Below are 11,762 nucleotides of genomic sequence, written 5' to 3'. Positions count from 1 at the left end.
ATTTATGATTCGACTTATGGAAGACCTTTCGAAAATTTGCACGCACTTCAATTGCAATGCAAATCCAACAAACAGACAAACAGGCAGATCAACTGACAGACAGACAGACAACCGGACAGGCAAACAAACAAATTGACAAGCTGACAGAGCAAAGCAAAGTTGAGCCCAGCCGAACGCAGCCGAACGAAACGAGATGAAATGAATTGAACTGAATTGAAATGAAATGAAATGAATGAGTGAATGTGTGAGTGAATGGGCGAATAAATGACTGAGTGCACGCTGTGAATGTTGTATGTTGTGCACATGAAATTGTAAAATTTATTTGTTATTTTATTTGCATAAATTTCCCCAGGGAAATTGCACACATATCCTTTTTGCACAATGCAACGGGCTACCGAGACAGTTGCGGCAACTCGGCAGCCGGGCCTGTGGCCTGGCCAAAAGCAAGCATCAGACCACACACACACACACACACACACACAGCCGCTTATGGTGTGTCTGTTGTTGCATGAACACCAAGAAGCAGCCACCCACAAAATGCCCGTTGCCAGCTCGGAGTCGAGGCCTTCAGCTAACGGCCAAACGAGCACTTTTTTTTATACCCTGGAAAAGGCATTAAATAAATGAGTTTTAGGCCATAAAAATAAATACAATTTTTACCTATTTGCTGTGGCCTGTCTACCTGTTAAGTATATAAGAATTTGTTTAAGCATCCAAGATGCGAGTTTTGTGACATTATTTATCCGAGAATATTTCTAGCCATTTATTTTTGGTACAGTTTTTTTATAGAACTGCTGGAAACACTTTCTAAATCACGACTCACATGATGCAAGAACTGATTTTAAGTCTATATATATTTAAAACAAGTAAAAGTGTTCGAGTGAACGACTAGAAGATATCCTGCAATTAATGCAGCAGTTGTGCCCTTTCTTCCCTCAATCCCACACTATGCGAAATGCTTCCTTTAATACCTTCGGTGCTTATAGTCCGATCTTAAGTATATATATACCTAAGCGTAAGGCTCTTCCGCTTTCTATAATACACATCATTTGATAGATTTGAAGTATGTAGAATATCTGTGCCACATTCATAAACAAGTCTTATTCACATTAAAATCTCTTCTCTTCTCGTTCCCACAAGGGTATTCATCATTCGGTACTTATTTTACAGTCCCAACTGTCCCTCTGTTATTTGCGAAGGAAAGTTTTTAGTTGCTTTTACGAAAAATATTCCGAATTGTAAGAAAATAATTGCCGAGTAGTGGCAGCAACTTGCTGCAAGGACATATGAGATGCTTGTTATTTGCTGTGGCCAAAGCTTGCCCAAGGGAATTTGCGCAAATTTTTGCCTGGCTTTGATGCAATTAATTCGAGTTAAGAATGCAAACTGCCGTCTGCCGCCAGCTGCTGCGGAACGGGGGGAAGGGGGGGGGGGGGGGGGCATAAGTGGGGCGGGTGTTGCCACTGGCAAGGTCTGCGAGCAGAGAAAATCGCAAGCAGCTTTAGCAGACTTGGAGGCGCCACTTGAGTGCCGCTGCCGCTGCTGCTGCCGCTGCGTCGTGGCAAACGTTTGCCTTGGCTGCTGCTGCAGCTGCTTCCGTTTCTTTTTCTTCTGTGCGCTGCTGTGTGGCATGGAGTGGCAACAAGTGCCACTTGCACTTTGACTGATGTGCATCCCCCGCGCGTCCCCCAAAACCACGCCCAGCTGCAGCAAAGTATCTCAGCCAGCTAAAAAGTGCGCAAAATGAAGTGGCAGCTGCTGTCTGAAAGGTGCTTCAGCTTGAAGCACACGCTCCAAGAAGAAGAAGAAGATGCAGCTGCAACGCGCAACGCGCTCATATTTAGCGGCTTTTAGACGGGCTTTTCCAGTGAATGCCAAACGTGGCTTTCGCACTGTTTTGCCAACTCAATGGCCCTCGTCTCTCGGCTGCCGCCAGTTAGCCTGTTTAGCTAGAAATTCAATTCACCTGCACTTTTTGTCATGCCAACGAAAGAGTTGTTCACTTTCAATGGGGTATTATAATTTTGTCGCGGAATGTGAAGCACTCAAAACGAGATACCATTAACAATTAGTCTTGACTGAGATATTAGACTGATCAGAAGCTGGGAGGTCTTTGCGAGTCGAGCTAACAATCGCGAGGTCGCTGTTTTAAACCAAATAGCAATTTGTTAAACACTTAGAAGGAGATGTCATAAATTTATATATATTAAAGAGTTTTTCTGGACTGAAGAGAAGCTACGAAGCTGAGGTCTCTGTGGGTCGGACTAACAACTGGGAGGTTGCTGGTTCAAACCCAATGGCAATTTGTGAAATATTTGGAAGAAGATGCCATCAATGTATATTTATTTTAAAGAGTCAGATCAGACTGATCAGAATCTAAGAAGTTGAGGTCTTTGCGAGTCGGACTAACATTTGGGAGATCACTGGTTCAAACCCAACAACAATTAGTAAAACACTTAGAATGAGATTCCATAAATTTATGTATATTTGAGAGTTTTTCTTGATTGGTGGCCGGACTAATGTTCGGGAGGTCGCTGGTTCAAACCCATTAGAAATTTTCGTCTTTTATATCTCATTATTAAATGTCTGTCTGTCGCTCAGCTTGCTTAGGCTCGTTTTTATGCTGCATGCAGTACATATCTATAAGGGTATTTAATTTTCGTAGCTACCAGTTAATTCTTGTTTACAATTTAAACATTTTTTTCGACTATCTGGCAACCCTGGCGCTGATTAATTGCATGCAGCAGCTGCGTTCAGGGTCGCACAGGGGTCACGGCTAGCGCTTAGCGTTGACCAACTGACGAACGCTGTCTGCAAAATGTTCCGGCACGTACATAAAACCCAATTCCAATTTCATTTTTGGCATTTTTCTAGCGCTGTCCGCAGATTTATATGTTGTTCTTTTTATTTTGGGCATTTGAAAATAAAATAAACGCGGCGGCCATCGGCAATCAAATTGTCTAAAATAAATCTAAATTCGCGTTGCATATTGAGTGCACATACATATTTTATATGCGAATGCCAAAAAACGTTTTAAACAACACATAAAACAAGCAATTAACTGCGCAGCTCTCGCAGCGAAACCCAAATGCCCTTGGCAGCAGGATATGCAGGAACATACGACAATTGTCAGCTTCAAATCGGACAAAAGGTTCGGCAATAAAAAGCATTTTATAGATTTTTTGGAAAGTTGGTATGAATAAATAAATTTTATATAATATTATTTAAGTTGAAATCAAAAAGTTTTCAAGCCGGAATTTAAAGTTTTATATGTAGGCATTCCCATAAATCGTTTACTGAACCGGAAGAGTTGCACAAAGAGCCGATTTTTGTTTTCGCACGGCACAAACTGCCTGCGCAAGCGAATATACCTCACGCTGCTGTATAGTGTGTAACAATTATAAAAGCATTTCGAAATGAATTGTTGGCCAGAACGCGTTCACTTGTTGTCGCCGCGTTTCGTTTTGCGGCCATCAAAATGGGCATTGGCAATGTGCTTGTGGCACCTGTGTTCAAAGTGGGCTAGCTCCTCTCCTGGAGTAGCGGGGGGAGGGGCACCAGTATTTTGATTTATTGTCAATTTGACTTAAATTATGCATGTGCCAGATAAGTCGGGCTGGGCGCGGGCCGGGCTACAGGTGGCGGGAGTTAGAGGCAAGCAGCAGCAGCCGCCGATGCTGCATCTTGGCATATATTTTTAGGCATTTGTCATATTTTATCACTGCCTAAATGCGTGCCATAAATTATTTCTTTTTTCGCCTGCGCCCGCCTTTGAAACTGATTTAATAGACTGCCAGGCGCAGGGCCAGGCGCAGGCCCAGGGCTGGCACGTGAGGCGGTTGCGAGGCGGCCTGTGTGTGCCGCACCTGTAGGTAGCTGGCGCATAAATTGAGGCCAAAACCACGACGCAGCGCTGCCAACTCGATAATAATTTGTCAAATGCGATAGCCGCCCTATAGACAACAACACACCCCCCACATCGCCCGCCCCATGGGGGCAACCGCATGCGACGATTTGCAGTGCATGCAATCTATGTAGGCGCTTATGGCTCTTTGAACATTTTGTCTCATTTTGTTGCGCTTTGGCTTACGCGGCGCTTTACATGGCATGGCGGCCGCCTCAATACGGGCATCATGCCACAGCGTGCTGCATGCAACGACCAGCTAAACGACCGTGTGGCAGCCGTGCGCTCAATTAAACAGCAATTGCATTGGCTGGCAACTGTTTTGCGGACGCCCTTAATGGGCTCGGCTTATGCGACCGTTAATTGGTTGCGCCTTCAAAATGTTGCTGCAACAGTTAATGCAACAATTTATGCTGCCACTGGCCACACACCTATCAAGAAGCCGACTGGAACAAATAGAGAGAAAAAACAACAACTAACTAATTAGCCTGCATACATTTTGCATTTTAAAAGCCCGCCAATCAGCTTTGCCGAGGCACTTGTCTGATTTCCCATTTTCCATTTTCAATTATCAAATTGTTCTTTTGGGCCACACACACACATACACACATTATGTGGCTCTGGCCGCGGGTTCAGCTTCATTTGCCCCACGAGGAGCTGGCCGTGCGGCTGATTGTGAAGGGTCGCCGTGCTGGGGCGTACTTCAAGTATGCAATGAAATAATTAAAACTTTTTTATGCCCATTTGCGAAAGTCAAGGCCAGCAAAAATAATCGAAAATGCTTACAAATTTGAGGCTGAACTTTGAATGCCCTGAGACAGTGTAGACGATTTAAATTGAATGCTGGACATACATCAAATGATCTGCCAAATATGTTTGGTATATTTTATACATATTAACGAATATAGTGATAATTTAAGCTTCATTGTGAAATATTCTAATTTGTTTCTTATCACACAGTTAAATATCTCAAAATTGTAACAATCATCAATCAGTCAGTTAAGATCACAAAAGGTATTAACCAGTCAGTCAGTCAGTCAGTCAGAACAAAGATCTATATATATTAGCCACAGGTGTCTCTCGTCATATATTTCTTTTTAGAGAAAACGTACTCCTTAGAGATTTTTTCATAATCAATCATTACGATTGTCAATCAGTTACACAAACAGCTTTGTATACATTAATAAGTAGCTAAATTTCGCTTTCGTGGTATACTCTATAAAGATAAAGAACTTCAAAGTACGTTTTTCATGATCAATCATCAATAAATGTTGCATTGCTTTTAAAGGATAATTGTTTTCACAAGAAAATTTTGGTATCAATTAGGAATCAATGATCATCAATCTTCATTATCAATCATCATCATCAATCATGAATTTTTTCGGAATTTTAAAATTATTTTTGCTATATAAGTTTATAGTTCTCACATGGACCTAGACACTTTGCATATTCATGATCAATTACGAATCAATCATCATCAATCAGAAGAAACGGCTAGACGATGTAAGGCTCGACGATCATCAATCATTTTTGTGGAATATTTTTCTTTATAATATCGTTAACCCCATATAGATCTAGTCACCTGTGGGTCATATTTCAGCTCGTTCCATTTCCTTTCGTAAACTTCTTGTGGCGTCTGTTCTGTGTGTGTGTGTGTGTGCGTGTGTGAGTGCGTGTGTGTGTGTGGCAGATTTGCTAATAAAAAATCAATTTGTTGCAGGGCACAACGTGCGGCATTGTAAAAGCGTCGCCGCAAACACTTGAACACTCTATTTTGTTGTTGTGGTTTTGCTTCTTTCTCTATTTTTCTTCTTTTTTTTGGCTGGCCACATCGATGTGTTGGAATTTCTTGAGCGCTTGCCGTGGGGCACGGGGCAATGGGGGTGGGGGAGGGGGGGGGGGGGGGGGGGGTTTCGGGTGGTCGTGAAACGAATTCCTTGGCCGGGGGGTTTTCTCTTCAAGCACTTTGCAATGTGCTGAAAATCAAGCGGTCGAGTCGTAAACATTTTTTAATTCATTTTCCAACACACACACACACACACACACAGCCGCAGCTGTTGGGCCACACATAGAGCGGCCATTAAACAGCTGTACTTTGGCTGCCGCCATTTTCTTTGGCTGCTTTAGTAGCTGCCCTAGCATCCCCAGCCCCGCTCTGGGCTCTGCGGCTGCGGCTGAGTGTTTGCGTTTTTCAAATTGTGTGAATTTATTTTGTTTTGTTTTTATTTTTATGGCGCCTGAAATTATGCTTATTTTGCCATTTCTGTTTGGCTCTTAAAGAAATTAAAAAAAAAAAAACGAAACGAAATGGAAAGAAAGGCAGCCACGCCCACACTCGCCACTAAAGGCGCGCGGCGCCGCAGACATTGTTCTTGTGTGGATGTTGATGTTGCCGGACCGTGGAAAAACAGCCCATGGGCGTGTGTTCTAAATGCAAACAACACACACAACAACAACAACAACAAGAAAAGCGAAGAAAAACGAATGGAAAAACGTTCGCTTGTTTTCCTTAAACGCTTTCGCGCCTTTCTACCCATTGTGTGTGGGCATGGTCAATGTTAAAATTTAAATATGTTAAAGGGGAAAGGGAATGGCAAGTACTTTTCGTATAAACTGCACAATCATGATTCCTTCTGCTTCTTCTTCTACTTCGGGTATTGAACGTCTTTAATTTGCAATTTAAATAGAATTTTGCACTTGGGCTAAAGGACTTTTATTTATTTATTGTCAAGATTCATTGTCATTTCAGCATGGCTTTGATGGCTGCGGCATTTTGATTATTTCAGCGTCAACTGGCATAAACTTCACACACTCGCACACACACACACACACACACACTCGCACACACAGAGGATATCTGTGTCAGTGTTTCGACAATTTGACAGCCGCTCAGCAGCCGGCTGCTGTCTGAAGGCTGCTGGCAAACATTTTGATATTGACAGAAACACGAGCCCAAACAAACACACACGACTGCATTTATAAAGACGAGGCCAGTGAAGAAGGCAACATTCTCTGGCGGTCTGGCGGTGTGGACTGTGGTGGCATCTTGTGTAGCATGCCTTGTGGCAGATATCAAAAACTCATTACAATCACTTTTGACATGAATGTGGGCAGGCGCTAAAGGAATGCGAAGTCAAGTAAATGACCAGCAGCAGCTGAATTATTGAAATGGCAGCCAGTCGAAAAATAGAATGAAATAATTATTTATAGAACCGCAGAAGCTAAGGCCGCAGCTCGACTGGCAGTTGCCCTGTAAAAAGCGCTGCATAGAATACAAATGGAATTTGTGGGATTTAAATGAGATCTGCCTTTGCACGGTGCAGGATACTCCTTTTATATTCTGTTATAGATGAAAGGATTGGATAACTCCCTGTTATTAGTAGAGTTGTCAAGATTTTAGATTCTACTTATAACAGGACACAATGCAGGTCATTCAGGGATAATCAGTTGTGATATTTTATAGTTGATATGAAAGAAACTAAAGATCTCTTCAAGAGAATAACAATTTTTCTTTTAAATGTGAATAATATGCTTATAAGAAATAGCTACACAGGATATATTGATAAGGATTTGATATAATATAAGCATTTATATTTATATTAATAATGTAGAATAAATATAATATAAGGATTAATATAATCAAATATTTAGTACAGCCCATATAATATAATATAAAGTGAATTATTATCCTCTTATTTATATATCCCACATAGTATTTTCATATATGCGCATTATTAACTGTACAATTTATATATATACACATAAATAAATATATCCCATTCTCTAGAGCAGGTCTCTTTAAATGCGTCGCATACTTCTTGCCAAGCCCATAATACCCTTTTCTAGCATCTAATCAAATACATTTCCAATTCAAATTTCTGTTTTATCCACCAGACTTTTGCTTTACATATACATATATATATCCATATCTGTATCTATATGTATATCTATAGCTGTGTATATTTTTTATATATAATCTATACTTCGCATAATTGCTTTCATTTTTTTTTGTGCCGTGTTAATTACGGTTCGCTTCGCTGCGACTTTTTCTAATTAAAACTTGAAGTACAAATGTTTGTGGGGCTTCAATATTGGGAATTGTTATCTGTTTGGCTTATTAAAAATCGAATTTGTTTTCATTTTTTCTTCATTTAATGTGGCGGCACTTTAAAGTTGACGCCTCGATGGTTTAATAAGCGTAGTTTTTACCATATACATTTTTTTCTTCTGTTTTATTTGCACGCGCACATTTTCACAATGGCTTTCACGATTATATCACAAAAAGGCGCACAACAATTGTGAATTGGCAAAATGGCAGAAAACAAAAAAAAAATATATATAAATAAAATAGCGTGAACTTTCAACTTTCCCCCCATTTCCACAGGCCCCACGACATTCATTATGAAGAACAATTTGATGAGCGTAAAATTTTAATATCTATTTGAATGCTGCGTAAATTTGCGCAAATTGTGTGGAAATTAAATACGCAGCATAATTATTTCAAGCATTTGGTGAAAAAACAAAAATTAAAAAATGAAAATGCACAAACCGACGTTTCAATACCCTAGCAGGCAGATGGCTTGGTGCTTTGCAGATTTGTGTGTGGAGAAATTTGAGTTTATTGATAGAAAAAATCGTTTTTGACTGATTTTGATATACGATATCTTGTTGTCATGTTGCTAAGACTTAGCTCATATGAGAACAGCAAAAGGTAGAACTCGTAAAATTCCAATTTGATCTAGATACTTTGCCAAAAAGTCTTGTCTAAACAAGAGCCAAGTTTTACAATGATCACAGAGAAACAAACCTAGGCAAAGATTAATGGCGGAGTCTGAAAACTGAGAGATTAGTTTGCATAGGCAGATGAATATCGACGCAGTTGTTGATCAAGAATATATATATAGATAAGGCATATCAGATCCCTTCCACACACTTCATAACAAAATCTCAACACTCTCCGCAAGGTTAAAGTAAATGAATTAATCAACTTATTTGTAAGCCATATGATTATGAACCAAAATTATTTTGGCTACCTGTTCGGCAATTAGTTTGGCTATAAATTTAAATTATAAAATCATGTCTGTAGTCCATCAATAACAAGTCAATTTCATGGCATTCATTTCACACTTTAATTACTCTAATTAACAAGCGAGTTTTTTTCTTCTTATTTTGCGTGCTGTAATTACACGAAAAGCACTTGAAAGTTGAAAACGCTTCTAACGAGCAAAGGTTTTCCTTTACTTTTCATTCTTTCTTTCTTTTTCTAATTTCAAATATTTGAAGCCATAAAAAAACTGGCTAACTAACTCAACTCAAGTCAAGTCAACTCAACTGATAGGCCAACTTCATATTGTATTTCCGGTGCCTTCGAGTACTTCCGCCTGCCGCTGGTTGTCGGTTCGCTCAAGAACTCATATTTCTGGCCAACAATGGGAATGCACAAATTTTTGGTGCCCTCTAAAAAGGGGGGGGGCCTTATAAAAATGGCCGACCGCCAGCAGTTGGCCACAGCAGGGGGAGAGGCGGGGGGGGGGGGGGGGGGGGGGCTGGCAATATCTTCAGTTCTCGCCGACTGCGCCGGCATCCGGCATATTTACATTTGAGAATCTGTGGCACAGTCCGTGCGGCATGCTTAGAGCGGGTTGGTGGGGGGTGGGGTAAAAATGTTTATATAGTTTATGGCCAGGGCCGTGCATTAAGCTCTGCGGCATATTTATGGGCGTGCATCAGGTTTTATGCGGCAGCCGCTGTCTATTTAATCGCGTATTTATGCTCGAGTGTTTTATTTGCGCACAGCTCAAAACTGGGCTATTTCATAAATTATATGCTAATCTATGGATAATTTGCTTTTGGCCGATAGCCAAGTAATTATGGCCCTTTGTTTAAACAATAATCAGCCGCACGACAGTTGATCTTGGCTTCGATTTAGCTGCTGGATGTGCCGCACTTTGGCAGCGCTCGGGGCCATGCCACAGTGAGCACAGATAATTGTAGTGCCGCACGGCCTATACGTAGCTGTAGCTGCCACATGCCACTCCAAAGACAGTCGAAGCGTTGCCACACACACACTCATAACTGCGCAAAGTGGCAGCATAAAGTAAACAAATTACGCTGTTGACCTTCACTCGACGCTGGCAGCAAAAGTTTTTGCCTTTGAATGGATGCGCCTCAATTGAGGCACAGAACAGAGAACACAGCGTACAGGATGATAGAGGCACAGGCTCTGTGTGGCACACAGACAATTTCCTTAGCATATTTATAGGCATTATTTTTCAATGATTTCAGCCAGAGAGAGACTTTGGCTCGTTAGCGGCCAGAGTTTTACTTGTTATGGAGCTGTTCGTTGTTGTTGTTCTTCTTGCTCCTATTGTTGTTGTGCGCGCAGATTTATGCTTTTCGAAAAGTTTTTTAACAATATCTAGAATTTACGATTGCCAAAACACACACACACACACACATACACATAGTGGCTAGGTTAACTAACTGCTGCTGCACTGAGAGAAAAATGACGCACCAAAAATCTAGACAAAATTCAGGTTCTTTTCTTATTCAAATTGCAAGCAAAATTCTATATTTATTATATTTCTTTTACAAGATGAGAAAGTCAGAATATCTTCGGATATGCCGCAGATTTTATATCATTGCAAACATTTGCCTTTTGTAGATTATGAGCATAGTGAAGCTCGTAAATGTTTAGTTTGATAAAAATATCGTGGAAAGAGAATATTTATTGCCATACAGGAAACTTCTTTTGGACTTAAAGCTTTTATGATATAGTCGTCCGATGTTCATAAGATTTTGCATGCAAATGTAGGGAGCATGGTGAAAATTCTGAATACCGGGTTTAGGTAAGATAAACAACAAAGTTGTCTATACAATAACCTACTTTTCGACCTTTCTTTCCAATAGCAGCTATATGATATAGTGGTCCGATCGGGTCGGTTCTGTTATATGTACTGCCTACCACAGAAAGACGGATCTTTGGAAAGTTTCAAGACGATAGCTTTAGGGCTGAGAAACTAGTTCGTATAGAAATAGATAGATGGGCAGATAGCCTTGGCCATATCAACTCGGCTGTTGATGCTGATCAGGAATATATATTCACTATGGGGTCGGCGATGTCTTCTTCTAAGCATTGCACATTTCATGACAGAATTATAATTGAGAGTATAACAATAGCTGGCGGCTTTAATGGAAGTACAACATTTTGCAAATTCAGAACAGAAAATATTAAAAAAATACTTGACTAGAAAGAAGATTGAAGGGAATGGACAGTATATTTTTTAAAAATATTAAATATCCTTTAGTATTAATATATGTTTTTAAAATATTTATTATTTGCAATTAAGTTTTTAATATTCTTTTTAATATCTATATTTTTTGTATTATTATTAATGTTATTTTTTAAATATTTTAAATTATAATTTATGTATTTTTATTATTATAACCTTTTAACAGCCCCAATTAAAATGTTCTTGAAATAGTAAACTCTTTCTGCGAAATGTATTGTGCTTGATTTGATGCGGATTTCTAATTTTCGCTCAGTGCACTGTTTTGGATCTTTGTTGTTTTGATTTAGTAAGCCCAGTTGGACATTTAATTAGTGTCGCCAGAAAGTCGACAAAACTCGATAAATAAGCCGGCTATTATGGAGCGGACAGGCAGCCCCTTAGCAGGCTGTTTTGGCCCTTGGCCCTTGGCCCTATTAAAAGCGGTTGGCCTTCATTTTGGCCGGGCTGGGCCCTGATGAGCCTGCAAATTGACTAATTCAAAATGCTTGCACTGCATTCAGATGAATTGCTGCTCGCATTCACACACACACACACACGCGAATGTGGAATTCGAAAGTCAACGAACT

Source organism: Drosophila montana, unplaced genomic scaffold (genome assembly GCF_035044405.1).
Source record: "Drosophila montana isolate Dmon_TW-CO22-7 unplaced genomic scaffold, ASM3504440v1 contig_3319_1, whole genome shotgun sequence".
Taxonomy (NCBI): domain Eukaryota; kingdom Metazoa; phylum Arthropoda; class Insecta; order Diptera; family Drosophilidae; genus Drosophila; species Drosophila montana.
Note: the sequence above shows the minus strand (reverse complement) of the source record.